Source organism: Falco punctatus, assembly GCF_963210335.1.
Source record: "Falco punctatus genome assembly, chromosome: 6".
Classification (NCBI taxonomy): Eukaryota; Metazoa; Chordata; class Aves; order Falconiformes; family Falconidae; genus Falco; species Falco punctatus.
In genome coordinates this window covers 61,111,432-61,128,228 of record NC_137585.1, presented here as the reverse complement: position 1 = coordinate 61,128,228, position 16,797 = coordinate 61,111,432, and the positions used below count along the sequence as shown (strand labels likewise).

The 16,797-nt window shown below is 36.4% G+C and overlaps 1 protein-coding gene across 1 annotated transcript in view; it reads right to left on the bottom strand.

Moving 5' to 3' along the window:
• The window catches only part of SYT1 (synaptotagmin 1), a 358,390-nt gene that overhangs the window by 276,301 nt on the left and 65,292 nt on the right, over positions 1-16,797 (bottom strand). The window contains 1 exon segment of the mRNA XM_080392492.1: positions 539-644. The gene's annotated coding sequence lies outside the window, so the exon portion shown is untranslated.

The window sequence follows — 16,797 nt, the reverse complement described above, 5'->3', positions numbered from 1 at the left end:
ACTCGTTAGCTAAAAACGCACAGCAGACATTATATCTACAACCTGAAAAATCATAATGTAGTATATGCAGCTTCCATTGCTTAAGATATTCACAGGCAAAAATATAAGAACACACACAGCAATGTAGAAATCAAAGACAAACCTTACTCAGAAGTGATCTGTACAGTGGTGCACAATGGCAGATGCCACAGCATATTTATTTATGATGCAAGGCTGCTCAAGATCATCTATGGATAATGAACCATGACAGCTTGGGATTTGATAAAACGCAACTGACGGTGAGAGAAGGAAAAAAATACACTACTATCTGAACAGCCAAAAAATGCATATAAACTATTTTATTTTCATCTTTAATGTCAGTATGACATATGAGGTATTACCACAAAATTTTATGCTCACTAATATAATAGACTTTACATCAGAAAAAGCTATTTCTTTAAATTATTTGCTACCTCCATTTTATTTTTTGGAAAGCACCATGCATTAAAGCATTTAACAGGGTATGGAAGGTAACAGAATCCATGTTTGTTTAAAATACCTTATATGATTGGCATCAATGCAGTTTTCACAGGGAAATCTTGAATGAAGGCTCTGCCAGTCACTTTCTAGTTTCTTCACAGCTCAGAAAAAAATCCCTTTTCTCCCTTTAAGAGAAAGACATTCCATGTAAACACTCGCCAGTACCTATGCAGCTGTATTTTCCATCTTTGACCACAAACAACTGCTGCTTAAAAACTCCTTTAAATATGCTTGGTTTGTTCAGTGCCCTTCAGCTGCTGATTGCCAGACGTTGATTAACATGAGAGTTAATCAGATTGTTAAGATACACAGAAAAAAAAAATATATGAACAAGTTTTTTTCCTCATGAACTCATTTGGACTGTTTTCTTGGTGTGCTCCAACATTACATATTTCTGTAGATTTCATCATTGAGCCAAGTACAGTGAATTGCAGTGATCTCACACACATTGTATTTTCCTACTGTTGTATCCCACAAGGTTCCTTAACTTAGCATGCTTAGTGAATTCATATCACAAAAGCACATGGTTTTATACTTGCATATTTTTTAACATCTATACAAAACCAATTTCAAAACAGCTTGCATTATGGGGCAAAGGTGGCATGACTCAATTCAATCTTTAGGCTTGCACAATTTCACAGAACTATTCAGATTATACTACAGATTTTTTTTTTTTTTTCCTTCTCAGTTCTTCTATTTTCCTTCTATAGAGTCTCCTATTCTGGTAAATTAAGAGCAGTCACATCACTTTTTCCCCACAGCTATGACTAGAAGCTCCAGTGAAGACTGAATGCTTACTGTGATGTAAGTTGTTTCAACAAGACCATTAGAGATCTTTTAAGGTTTTTTATAAATCAAACCCCTGAGATAGGAAAGGATAGGAGTAAATCGATATCAACATATTTGTTCTACAGATGGAAGCTGAGGTACACAAAATTAAACTATGCTGAATGTCACACAAGGAGTCTGGTTTAAGGAACCTTCTCTGTCTTAAATGTCTTGAATCCTTGCCCAATACATTAATCATACATCATAAAAGCTGTCCTCAGTCTCCACATCTTATATGTAGTGGTTTTTATTCTTTTTCTCAGTAAGAAATACCGTGATTATTTCATTTTGCTGGTCCTAGTAATTAAAACAGCAATAATTCTTTAAAAAACAAACAAACAACAGAAGCATTGCATAATTCAAAAGTTCATGAAGAGTATTTTTCAATAGTTCGGAAACTCTCATTCTTCACTGCTTAAGTACTACAAAATCAATATTGTTAACCACAACAGTAAAAATGATGGAATTTTCTATAAATGTGGATACCTATAATTTGCCTTCCCATTTTTTAGGGAATAAAGCCCCTATCAGCAAGATGCATTGCATTGAATTTACAGTCACCAAAGTCATGGGATGACAAGAATTTACACCACCACACAATGTGCCTTTTCCATCAGAAAAGAAAAGAAATGCTAAATCCTTTAAATGACTCTAGGACCTAGGGTTTTAATGAAATAAAGATCAGAAAAAGCTAGTTGAAAATGTTCCGGCTTTCACAGTCAACAATTATTATGTACCTTCTGGCTGTCTGGATAGAATATATTTATTTATCAAAACAACAAAGTAAAATTAAACTCATTAGATGCAAACCACAACGTTAATAAAAGAACATCACTGCAATGTCAAGCACTCAAAGTTTAATTCAGCCTCTTTTTGAGGCTTTATGACAGTCTCTGAGTCACATATGTTTTTGTGGGGAGCCGTGTTTATCCAGTGCCTTTGTTGTTTTTTTTAAATAGAATTTAAGGAGTCTATCCGTATTATTCTATGATTGCTTTATAACATACAGAGTACATTAATAAAATGTAATTATGACTTCATAATTTTTTCAGAATAAAATAACACAGTAATCTTTTGCACCCAATAATGGATACTCATTTCCTCCCCCCTTATTTTTTTCTTTAGAGCATGTAGTATATACTGTATGTCCTATAAACCCAAGCAAAGCTTCCACTGAACTCCATTTTCCTGCCTTCCTGGCTCATTTCTCAATCATTCCCAGTTCTCCTGAGCTAGGATTACCAGCTGATGCTAATGGCAGGGATGCTGGCAGCTCTACATTTGCTGTCCAGTTATCCAATTTCTTATTAAATCTGTCTTCCCTATAGCTCCCTGCCAATTCTCACTCTTTTTGTCTGGTCAATTCCAGTTTCCCACTCCATGTCCAACTTTTATGTCCCTTCCCATTCTCTAGGTTGACTATTAAACCACTGCCTTTGTCCATCAAGCCTTGGGCATTCCCTCCTTAGCCCAACACTGACGGTACCAGCCCCCTTACTCTTCCATCCACTGAGGTCCTGGCACTGTCCCAGCTCTCATTGCTGGGGCGGGATCCTTCCCATCGCACAAAGCAATTATCAAAAGACATCACAGGAAACATCTTTTCTGTCTTGCAACATGAGTACATTCAGTCACTCCATGGGAACGCCCTGACTTTATCATCGTCAGCCTTAGAAGTTTAGCGAGCACACTCAGCAATGACCACAAACAGAGATCAACAGATCTCTCTTTCCTCTGTGAATACTGATGCTTTTAAAAAGGCTTATGATTTTGCTAATTCTAGTGGTTATTCACAGAGATGGCCACAAGCACATTCTGTTCAGAATAAGCAACCTCACTACTAGGCATTAAAAATAACCACCAAAAAGGAAACTTTCAAATATTACCTTCATTTTGTGTTGAGACCTTAATTGTGTTAAAAAACCTTAGTTAGAAACAAGTATTTCTAAGGAGACAGCAGTTAGCCTTTGGGAGTCAGGAAAAGACAGTTAACTAAATCAATAAAGTAAGTTTTAGTACGTTAATAAAGGTAACAGTGAAACGTGATCCATGTTTCAACAGGAATTTTCAGGTTTTCTTAGAGATTTAAACCTACTTTTTACAAGTCCCTCGGGGAGCAGAATGAACCTCTCTCACTTATTGGATGAACAGTGCATAATACTTTGCGTAATGAAATTAAGCAGCCTGAAATACATGTGAACATGACTAATGAGACCAAATGCAGCAGGAAAACCAAGCAGATGGCTTGAGCATGCTGGAACACAGTAGCAAGGAGAGATCTGAATGTTTCAGGTTTTTTGCAGAATACATACAGAAATACAAATATAATCTTTGAATTTCTCTATACTACTGCATCTGTCAGCACTTTGATGGTCTCACGGACAATGGATCACAAATGAGAGCTTGCCAGAATACTAGTAGTCTCTGTAAAAAACCTTTACATGTCTTCCATAGAGATGCAAAATGCAAATGGAGGTGGGGTGGGGGGTGGGGGGTGAGCGGGGCGAGTTTAATTTTGCATTCTGTGTCTTGCTTTTTCACTTGCATAAAAAGATACTTAAGCTAGTGGTATCATTTCAGTGAACTACCCTTTCTTCACCAGCAGTCTGGTTCTCAGAAACCTCCCCAGTAGGATGAACATTCTTGGGGGAAACAGAAGGAGAGAGAGAAAGAAGATAGCAAGTATTAAAAGATAATGGGAAAAGACTTTCTTATCAAGAAAAGTCAAAGACCAGCTTATGAAGGATGCTACCAGGAACACAGGAAGATGAATATAAAATCAGTTTGCTCTCATTGCTTTCTGCAGAACAAACATTCTGTCCATAAAAAGATTAACTATTCATTTCCATAATTTGAGCTAAAATGAGGGTTACCAGGCAGCTTCTCTTTGAGAGGTATTTCTTGGCTGAAGGTATAATTCTGCTCTGCATGCAACACATACTAACACTGGCTATTTACATCTGCTAACTTATGAGATTGCCCACAGTTATGTTATAAAGAACAAGCAGATTCAGAAACAAAAAGCACCAATCTGAGCAACTTTACGATGTCATCCGCCACCTTCTCTGCCACACGACTGGGATAAAATGCCTTCAGATGTGTATTTTGTGACAGCTGAGATTTTTTTTTCACTAGAAAACTTTATCTCATGTTTTTGAAAGAAAGCAAAGACACTACCTGTGATTGCAATATAAGGACACCTTGTCAACAAAGTAATTTTAATCAATGTTCAGAAGAAAACTATTTAATTTATCCGCATTTGTCCAATATAACCTACCACATCTTTGACTATTACATATTCCTATTATTTAGTGCACACAGTGCAATTTAGTAGTGCAGAATAATTTTATTACCAACACAAACTTTAGAGGTCCGAGATTCAGACATTTTTTTAATCCCTTCAGCTAGTTTTTCAAAATGTATCTCTACACTGTGTGCACTGGTTTCCCTTTTTTAAAGTTTGGAATTTTTTAGAATCACAGAAAGATAGTGAATAATTTCATGGAACATCACCATTCAGTAAAAAAAGAACCAAAACCCACAAAACCCAACACATTTTTTAGTTCTGGAAGACAGTAATGGTATTTCTTTACTATCTAACTGTATTTTTATGTCCCGTACTAAACAAAAAACATTTCTTTCCATCTGAAGCATTTTAGAGTTACCTCCACCCTGCAACAACCACAGGAGTTTCTAAAAAACTGACATTTGCAGACCAGCAAGATCTTTCTGTCAGCCTTAACCTAAATTCATCAGGTGACATATGCAGAGATTTGGATGATCTCTTTATTTTACTGAAAATGATTCTTAATTACACTGCAGCACAATGTTAAAGCTTCACCTCAAGAAATCTTATAAAGTGTTTGTTACATGATAAATGACCTTAAATGAAAACTGCAATACACAGACATCATTTCAGCCTGCACTACTTGTACCAGGTCTCCCTCTGACCTTCCATTTTAAACCTTGGCTGCTATTCAAACTATCAGCAAAATCCAGCTTGTATCACTATCCTTGTAGTTTGCTAACATAGTTTGTGTTAAACATCAGTACTTATCACAGTACTAATAAAAACACGGGGTTATTTATCTCAGTGCATTTTATCATAGCATGTCCATACTGACCAGGTGTGCAATAAGAGTTTTGTGAGGAAAACTATCAGCTGATAATTTCTATCTTGTCAGTGCTGTAAAAATTACATTCTCCTTCTGTAAAGCTGTTCATAAATAAATTCAGTTGTAAAGCTGAGTTTGTGATCTTCTGCAATAATCTGCATCAAACCAGAGGGCTCAAACTGTACTTTTATACCATTTTAGGTTCGGTATATTGTTGTCTAGAGGAAAACTAGCAACCATAAAGGAAGCTGGTAGGAGCAAAGTGCAAAACAAACAAAAGAAGGGGGTTCTTTGTCCAACACGTGGAAGATCTATGAAACTCTCAGAAACATATTGGGGGGTAAAAGAAAATTTTTACAAGTTGTATGGGGAAACTGAGCAAGAACTTGGAAGAGAGATTCATTGAGAGTTAAGAGAAACCACACCAGGTTCAGGAAATCCCTTGAGCTGAAAAGAGGCTGGGAATTTTTGAGAAATGTGTGATATATTCACACTCTATTCCTCCATTCTATGGAAATCTGCTATGGCTTGTTCAAGGTAAGGATGCTGGAGTCTGTAGGTCCCAGGCTATAAGAATCCCTGCTCTGAATCCTTGGGACCATTCTTCTGTTCTAATGAGAGATGTTCTGAATTTGACCTATATATTTACTTAAGCAAAGGCAAGGAAACAGATGCCTTTGCATTCCAGGAATCAGCAAAAACCACTGCATGATGCATCTGTAACACCCACTGATCCTTAGTAGTGCATCTGAATCCATTTCTACTGAACAAATTTGTATGGCTCAAACTTAGTATGTGCATGATTATCATTCTATTAGTAGTGCCACTGCACCTAGAGCAGAAGTACTTAATAATCTAAAACCCCTATGATTCAAAAAACAAGTATGAGAAACTTTCACACTATACCACAAATGAAATGCATGTGAACCTTCCAAACAGTTACTCTGTAAGTACTTTGGAATTAAAATCTGCAAGAAGATAATTTCAACATGTCCACCTTTCCTGTTACTCAGAATGGTAAAGTAAAAAGGTGGTAATAATAATAATGATGATGTTGATGATAATAATAATCATCATCATCATCACCATCCATTTTCTATCCTTACACAGCATATAAGGCAGACAAGTGTAAACACAGAATCTAACAAGATAGTCTAAAAACTAGGAGGAACTACCTTTATCTTACCTATTAAAGCAAGTGCAGAACATACAGTGACTGCAGTGCAGGGTCATGTGAATACAAAGGCTTATAACCATCTGATCTGGTAATTGCAAATTTCAAATTTGTTCTTTCCCTTTATTCCATTTTAGGTATTCATATGGTAGCTCATAGCTAGATATTTATAAAAAACTGACCTTGGTGACATGTGGCCAACATCTTTGAGTTGTCAGCCTTCAAGAAAATCTTGAATGTCTATCCTCACATGTCACTATTCAAGCTTGTATCTGTTTTCTAGTCTGTCTGGTCTCAATAGGTTATTTTTTTTACTTTCTTTTTGAGGATATTTTTCCCCAGAGGAGTTAAGACTGAAATTCTTGTTCCTCTACTAAATTTATACACAACTAATGAAGGAAATTCTGGTCTGTTTCTTTCTTTCCTAATCAAAAGCAGTAAGTATATGCAAATACACACTTCAGTTTGCACTGGCAAAAGTATCACTCTTGATCTCATCGATTAACTGACAGAAGCCAAAAAAAGTATTTCTGTTACCACCCTGTCTTATTGGTCTTTGTGGAAAATTCTGTGTAAATCCTGCTTCCACTTCACTTCCATAAAGATGTTACTGTAGTAACATTCCTTTACTTTAGCTACATCTCAGATCATTAATTTTCCTACTATAGGAAAAGCAGACTGTGACAGACACCTTGCTTTGCTATAAACTTTTTTCCTTCACATGAATGCTGAAGCATACAATAAAAAATAAGAATCAATAGTTCACTACAAAATGTTCACTTTTATATGATTTCCTTATATTGTTCCAAGTCCAATCCTTAAACTCTCATTCTGACCAATCTTTCATACCCCATTCCATACTGATCAGCCCTTTTACTTGCTACTAAGGAACAATTTCAAGGTTAAACTATGAGAGTAATCTTCAACTTATGAAAGACATCAAACACAAGATCAATTTGATAGTATAGAACTTACTGCAGAAGGAAACTATACAGATATTTTTTTTTAATGCTACAAGTGAAAATAACTCAAACACATAAAACTAACAAGCTGACAAAGGGTAAGTTTTGAAGTTCTATCTTCCAGATCTGTGCATTTGCTCAATTAGCAATTATTAAAGTCAACTGATGTGACCAGCTGACAACTTGTAATGCTAAATTAAGAGTTTAATGTTCTTTGCTGACATCCAGCTGATGTACAATGTGCCACTCTGTACCTAGAAAACGCAGCATGTCCTTTTTAAGATGACAAAACAATCTTCATAAAGCTTTGGCAACAGGAGCTCCCACTTTATCAAGATCCTGCACATCACCTCAGATTGGACTCTCTTCAAAACAATAGTTTATTAGCCAACTAGGTTGCAAAGAAGCATTGTCCCCAACAAATAGCTTAGATGAGTTGTTACCCTTCTTCTCATATATACAATCAGGGGAAAAAAATCCACTTGCGAAGTATTTAAGTATTGCAGCATTTAAAGAGAAGATTGCCATTTCCTCTGGCAAAGACTTACGAACATAAAAAAATGCTGTAGCAATAAAACAAGGCAACCCCTCCCCAATCAAATTAGAAATCTCTAAAGGTATGAACTTGTCACGTGCATCCAGGCAGAGTTCTCTCACAGCTAGGGAACAGATAAAAATTTTAATGAGCTCCCTTGAAAATTGGTGTTCACATTTAGAACGAACAAAAAGTTCATCATCATTTCTTTTTCATCCACTATCCAGGAAGCTTCCCTGTCAGGATACACACTAAAATTGTACACTCAAGCAACTAACAGGTGCACACATAAAGCAGGCAAATCATGCTAAGTTCAAGCAAAGCATCATTTAAGACCAGGAGTGCTTTGCATTTTAAGCTTGTGAGTTCCTATTGCCCAATCGGGCAACACAGCTTAGATAACTCATTTTTTACAGTTGCACTTACTTAGAAACAGGAAAACATGGGTACATCACAGCCAATTCACAACAGCGAAATCAAGTTTTCAACAAAAATTATGTAAGTTACAACACACATGAGATTTTAAAATTAGTTCAGACAAATAAATACACAGCACAGTTTAATTCTGCCTTCATAGAGGAAAGAGTGCAAGGCCCACTATATTGTTTCAATCTGCATTTTTTATTTTTAATTTTCACATATATTATATGCATATAGATTAATGAACACTGATGTATTAATATTAGATTCATAATTCCAGACTAGCCGGTGTGTGCTAAAGATAGCATTTTTAATTATTTTGTCTCTAAGGTATTACTTTCTGAACCACAAGGAAATGCCTACAAAACACAACATAAGAGAGCAAACTAGTCTGTATTGCTTCTGTGTGGGTGAAGGTAAAATGCAGTTTTACAGCCTTCTAGACTTCACCTTACCTAGACATTCTGAAAGATGTGACCTCATTGTAGATATTTTTATTTCTCTCAAGAATCAAAATAGAATGTGAAGAAAATAACCAGATACAAATTTACTATTAATTAATTCACTACCAGAAGTAAGTTCATACTTATTGATATAGTACGCATGTGATGAGCAAAATGTCATGACCTTCAAGCCATTACTTCAGAAATACCACTCCAAAAAAAATCCATTAAATACACATGAAAAGTCTACGTAGTTTTCTAAGGATTTCCTGAGGTTTCTCAATATTAGGTGATCAGGCTTAAAAGGTGTGAAGTAACATGTGTCATAAGAACATGTGCTTGCTGAGAACCTCCAACAGAACATTACGTGAATCAGAAGATCTTATGAGAAAGGTAATAACTCAGTGCCACAAAAACTTCAAAAAAACCCCAAATGGCCATTGATATAATCAGTTTATTAGACAACATTTGAACCAATGTAACTCCTTTTTTTCTTTCAAATTTTCAATGAAATATTTTCATTTTAACTACAGGTAAACCAACGCTACCACTTAATTTCTATTTGGCTGGTTTTTGGCTATCTCTAAACAGTGGGATTCAGAGGGACTGTCAAGTTTCAGATATCGTGGTGGGTTGATCCAGGCCAAAAACTAAGCACCTGCCAGCCACTCGCTCACTCCACTTCCCCTCGTGGAGTAGATAATTTGAAGCACAAAAGCAAGAAAAAATAAAAATAATGGGTTGATATAAAGGCAATTTAGTAAGTGAAGGAAAAAAAAAAAAAAGAGGGAGAAAGAATACACAAGGGAAGCAAGGCAATCACTCCCTGATTCCTACCAGCAGACTAACGCTCATGCAGCCTCCAACCAAGAACTTCTTTGAAAAGACTACCCCCCAGTTTTTATTGCTTACCATGACATTATAAGGTACAGAACATCCTTTGATCAATTTGGGTCAGCTGTCTTGGATGTGTCCCCTCCCAAGCTGCTGCACACCCCCAGCCTACTTGCCGGGGGCAGAGTAAGAGGTGGCCTTGATGCTACGCAAGCACTGCTCTGCAACACCTAAAACATCACTCTGTTATCAACACTGTTTTGCACCATACGAGCTCTGACAAAGGAAGTTAGTTCCATCCCAGCCAGACCAAATACAGATATGCATCGTGGTTCATTTCAGTTTGCCAGGATGAGATGTAACTGCACACAATGATCTCTCCCCATTTTCTTTCTCCTATGATTTCCACCGTGGTTCCCAGGCATTCTGATGAACAGGCAACCAGGATTCCCAAAAGCACTAGTCATGCAGCCTAGGCGTAGCTATTGAGGTCACAGTCCTCCAAGCCAGAAGTCACCTCCACTACCACCAGTCTCATTTCCATCCTCTTGATGTTCCACTCTCCAAATTCCAGCACAAGAAAAATTACTTAACTGTCTCTGCTCCAGGTGATAAGTCCTACAAACTCAAGAAACACCTCATGTCCATAACTGTATCATCACACCTCTGCCACTTTTTTTTTTGGTCTTTCTCCAATTTCTTCACCCTAATTTACAGCCTGCCAAAGCTTGTCCAGTTCTTGACAATCTCATTCTTGGTGTATTTGACATCTCTCAGTTTCCTTCTACTCTATACATTGCTTCAATTGCTCTAAAAAAAATCTAACTAGCACCCAGCCCACTAAGGAATTACTCTGTCATATTCTCTGTCAGCGTTTCTGAGCAATTTTGTGCTTGAATGGGAGTCACGCAGGTGAGAGCCTAATATTGGCCCAAATTGATATAAATGCAACTTCTACTGTTTGTGATAATAATGTGCAAAAATAAGTGGAAAGATGATTAAATAAATAATTCTGATTTTCATACCATTTCAAAGTTTACTTCAGTAATATTATAACATGGTCAGAATAATACTTGAGGCAAAGCTTAATTTCCAGTATAAATGGCACATTGCATTGCATTCAAGAAAACAGAAGATTGACTGACTGCAAAGTTGTCAGTCTATACTGAATGGAAATAAATTGTATAGGTAATTCATGATACAATAGCCTTCTCAGCAGTTGCACATGCTGTCCAGGCTATTTAAATATTCTATAAATAATTGCTTAGAAAGGGACAGTTGACACTGTTCATAGACTGGATGATGGATCATCAGGTAGTTTAAGTAAAATTTTGCTTGATTAACTGTTTTGTTTTTAAACCACCTGCACTGTATTGTCAGATGTACCAGTACAGATCAAATTGCTCTCACCCTTTTTCTGAAAACCAGACAAGCTTACAAATGAAAAGTTTTATTGTACTATTAAATTGATGCAAAACTGAAGAGCTGTGTATTGTGTGATTCCAATTATCTATTTTTTGGCCAAGGCTTTAATATCAGCCTTTGTTATAGCTGAAACTCATCCAGATTTATCAGAACTCTAGTAGTTTAGTGTCATAGAGAAATAATTTTACTTTTTATCTCTGATCTTCAAAATACATTTATTAGTCCTTTTGAAGTGTAATTTTTCAGTTGATTTTTTTTTGGTCAACTGGCAACCAAACTGATTACAACTAGAATATTTTCAGACAGAGGCATATATGAACAAAGCCCACTGATTTGAGTCAAAGCATACCTGACATCCATCACTGTAAATGTTGAGAGTGCATGCAGTTCTTTGTTTAGATGACTGAATGAGGTACTTGGATGTCTAAAGATGCACAAAAGCACCTAATGGAGTTCATAAAAGCATTTTAATGAGTAGGCACCTTATTTCAAAGGACTTTCACGGGAGTCAGGCACATATTATACTTAGTCACGTCAGCAAAACCTACCATATGTTTCCCTTAGCTTTGGTCAACTCCAGATACTTCTTAATGATATCCTTAATAACGTCAATCAGAAATCTCTTGTTCCAAAAGGTAATCATCAAAATGTAACATTCAAAGCAATATAGCAAACCTTTAAAATCAGTGTATACAAAACCTATTAGCTCTATCTTTTGACAAAAATAACATCTTAGGTAACAGAATCAGCTTCATCTCCAGGTTCCGCAATTGCAAAGCTGTTCTTCCTGGTATATACACAGTTTTAGAATACTACTTTTATACAAAATATTACTATGTAATGTTTACTGTACAACAAGATTTTCCCTCATCTTCATGTGATTTAAGTTTTTGGCTCACTCAAGTAAAAGTTACAAATGAACTGTATAGATGATAATTTTTTGTAGTCACAGTATTGTAGATTTATCTCATTGCTGACATAAAATGAAACTAATGAACTTGCTAACCACCTGCTTTCACATATTAATTTAAAGAGTTAAGGACTTAACTAAATCTTTGTTAACTATTCCTCTAATTGTTGGTGGGTTGATTTTTGGGAGGAGGAAGAGAGTGAGGAGGACAGATCCTTCTCTGCCCCATTTTCCCCAAGTAATTAATACTCATTCCTTTTTCAGCTGAATCCCGAGGTTCAGTTAAGATCAGTCTCAGTGTGCTGGGAAGCATGCAAATATGCAGTCAAAAGAAACAAAAAACATTATAGCAATATACCAAAGCAACTGAAAATCTTACTGACATAGTACCCAGTTACTTTTAGACATTGCCACATATAAGTAGAAGTCCCACCTCTGCTGCAAAATCTACTATAATTCCTATCAAGCAGAGACAGTTCAGTAAGAACATTAGAACAGAGAATGCAAGCTATAAACTCCCATCCAAATGAAGGTGCAAAGACAAAACATAAAAAACAGCTGAGAAAAAAATGCGCTTGTTCTTAACAATGGGAGAAGAATAAGACTGTATTTTATACACGGACAGGAAGTAAAACATGAGTCTTTTAATAAGAACATACACCTTTTTCTTAATTAACTCCTCAAAATGATATTTCAAGAAATTATATTCATTGGCACATTACAATTCTGTTTCTGGAAGATTAGCAGAAAAGAATAGTATTTCAATTGTTACTACTTTGAATTGCTTTTGATATTCTATTCTACAGGAGCATGCAGAACTATATTCAGTTCAAGTGACACATTGAGCAACTCACCTCGGAGGCTATTTTAAGCACGCATGCTAGCACATCAAATGGGACGAGCCTAGAACAAAGAGATGTGAGGACAAACTCTGCTGCTATTTCAGGCAGTCTCTTGTGGAGAATTTAGGTGTCAGTTATGAAGATCATATAAATGCGTTATGTTTCGCACAATCACTATTGATTAATTATGACCTACATTAGCATTCAAACCACCTCAGCAGTAAGGCCCTGTAAGACTATAAACAGTCATTTCAGGTGAATTACTGGTGTGATCCTACAGAATGCCAGTAAATAAGAAGATCATCTCACCACGATAATTACTGAGACGGTACAAAAGCAAACAAACAAAACAGCACAGCAGTGACATATTATCTAGTCACAATGTCATGTTTGTGTAGAGCTTATTTTTAAATGTATCCATTTGAAAACATTGAAACCTTCTGTTATGGCTATTCAAATATATACCATTCAACTCATGAAAAATCACAATTTACAACTTAAGATCCATCTGCGTATTGGATATACTTATATCTGTCACTACTCTTGATGAGTTTGGGTATTTTTTGAAACCCGTGCTCAGAACAATAGTATTATGAGAATTGAACATCTCAGGGTAGGATGCTCCACCTTCATTCACGTGGCAGAGGACACAGCCATCCACCGAGCTGTGTGGAGAAGAGGGCAGCGTGCTGCCACAAAAGCTTTTTGCAGCAGGTAATACTGGAAACTTTAGTAGAGCTGTGACTGAAACTAGAGTAAGCTTTACTCCAACTAACAAACTGCTTGCAGTAATTAAAAATGATCCACTTATTTTTAAAAAAAATAGCTTTTAATTTAAAGGTGACATATACAGATGGGAGGAGAAAAAGAACAAAATGACCATGTGTGAAAATTCAACAGCATTTTAGTTGAAAACAGGAAAATTGAATACCAGTCTTTATTGTCTTTCAATGAAAGAACATAACAAAACAAGCTATTGTAATTGTTTTTTAACAACAGCTTTTTCCATAAATGGCATTTATGTTTTAATTACATTGTTAAAGCTGTGTGAAGAATTTATTTCGTTAGATACCGTTTCTTTACAACCGTTCTCAGTATTACTAATTAAACCGGCATGTCATTGAGATAAAAAGAGCATTTTTATCCTATTCCTTTAAATCTTTTAAACGTCTAATTCCTTAGCGCTGAATTAACTACTGATACAGCTGAAAATCTGTTCAGCTGAGCATCTTCATCCCTTTCACCTAAATCTAGTATCTCCATTGATTTACGAGAGAGCAGATATGCATAAGAGTTCCATATAGACCCATATAGCTATAAACCTTTCTATTACCATAGCAGGGTTTCTTACCTGCTGTTATTGCTCCTCTGGGAAATTACTTGTTATGCAAGGTTTCCCCCCCCCATATAAGCTTAACTAACCCTTAGAATGATTCTTTAAATATTTCAAATCACGACAGCAACAAGTTGCCTACAAAGAATAAATTCTCTTAATAAAAATAATACTAAAATGTTGCTAATAACAGAGGCTATGACACCATATTTCACAGCCTTCATTAGTTATTGTTGCAACCTGAAATGAGGAAGAAATACCTGAGAACGAAACCCAAGTTTACAAGGAACGGAGCCACATTTCCTGAGTCCTCTCAATGGTGCAGAGGCCACTAAATTTTCAAAAATCTAAACAGTGGTTCCTGACTCCATTATTAGATCCTCAACCCATAGTGTCTGCAAAGAACAGTACTAATTAAAGGAGTCAGTAACACTACTCAGCTGGCTAAATCCTATTAAGCACAAAGGCTGCAGAAATGAGTTGTTTAGTTCTGGCTATGATCAAAACCTAGCTAGCAGTTGTGCATTCTTTAAAATCTATTTTCTGGGACTTGTAACCCCTTGCCATCTCTTGTCTTAAACTGGACTCGCATGCCAGTGGCATCTGTCTTTTCATATACTCAACACCCCACATAATGGATCTATTTTTTGACTAATTTCTTAGAGAAGTCCTATAGTAGAAGTTGGTGGGAGCTTCTGCAGGTACACCAACAAGTACAGGAGTCAAGCTTCTGTATTAAAGTTTTAATCCACTTATTTCCCAAAATGTAGGATGTTCCTAACTGCCTAGTAGCTATATGTCTATCACAGCTCCTTCACTTCTGCTTGGAGGAATGAGCTGGTACTTCAGCGGATGAAGAGGCACTGTGATGGACTGCTTACTGTACGCAGTCCTGAGCGGGTTAAGGACTGTTCTAAGTTACACCAGATTTCCAGCCACAACAAGAAGCCATCAGAAATTTGTGAAAGCTAGGCCACCTCTGTTCTGAAACATAAGCTTGCACCCTGCCCTCTTGTAGTAGATGCTAATTCAATAGAAATTTGGCAAATGCATGCACACACACACACCCCCCCCCCCCTCATGCACAGAGGGCCTTGGCAACCCAAATGAACTGTGAAACTTTCATGATACCTTTCTTGGCCATGCAGATGTAATTAAATAACATTGTTCCTTCAAATTAAAAAGAAAATAAGTCATTTAAAAAAAAAGAAAGGAAACCTCAAAAGAAACCCTATGATCTCTTGAGATAAGCAGTTCTGGGTTTTGCTCTGTATTACTGATTTAATATACTGAAGAGTTCCTACACTATGATTACAGCATCTATTATCAAAATCCACGCAAAAGGAGATGGATTTTTTCTTAATACTGAATTCTATCAGAATTAAACCAGGATTCTTTTGTAAAGGCAAGCTGAATCACATTAGTGACCCAGCACCTGGCAAGTAATGCAACACATTATGGAGTACTTGAATTATTCATTACCTTGAAAAATACCGTACCCCTTCCAAAAGGCAAAAAAAGACTCCCAACTAATAATCATATCATACAAAGGAGGTCAAGAAAGTTAGCACAAGTTACCCTAATGTTTTTGGTGGGTAAACAAATACAAAAAACTAAGTAGAAATTAAACTTTGACCTCTCCCCCCACCCCACCCCCACACACACCCTGTGTGCTTTTTTTTTTTTCCTTTCAATTTTTTTCACTTAACCCAAACATGCCCAGAATCGTACATGGCCACTTCCTGCTCTCAGCTAAGGAAATTATTACAATGCATTAGTACACCTTATTACTTTATATTAGTTTTCTGTTTCTCTGTGTCACTGAAGCTGTGGTTGCCTCCAGTGAACATACAACTTTTTCCTTCAGGCTCAAAATCTTTTTCCTCTTCCTTTTCTGCCCTTATCTTCTCACATTGCTTTAAGGGGGAAATTTCAGTCACCTTTCTTCTCACAGCAGAGAACTCAGTTTTACCCCACTGAAATACCTAAACTCCATGACCTGCCTGTCCAGTCATGGCCTTCCTCATCACTTTTTTCTTTTCCTCTCTTCTTCTCTTGCATTAATTTCTGCTCTCTGTGTTCAGCTTGGAAGTTTGCATTCTGGAGTGCTTTGTTTCTTCATTACTGATTTCACACATTCAACTTGTCTTTGGGGAGCAGTCTCCTAACTACCATCTGACCAGCATTTTCCATTTCCTCCTTTTCAGTCTTCCTAAACCCCACTTAATCTCAACACTAATTTAACACACAAAAGAGAAGCCAATGCATTCTTTTAACATAGATCATAATATGAAGTTTTAAACCTATTCTTTCATTTTATTTGCACAGGTTAGGCTAGTTTAAAACCTGAAAAAATAAATTACGCTGTTCCTTTGAATATCTGCCTAACCTTTATGTATAAGGAGTATAATATAGGTTAAAATTTACTACAAAGTTTTGTGTATGGATGTAAGGACA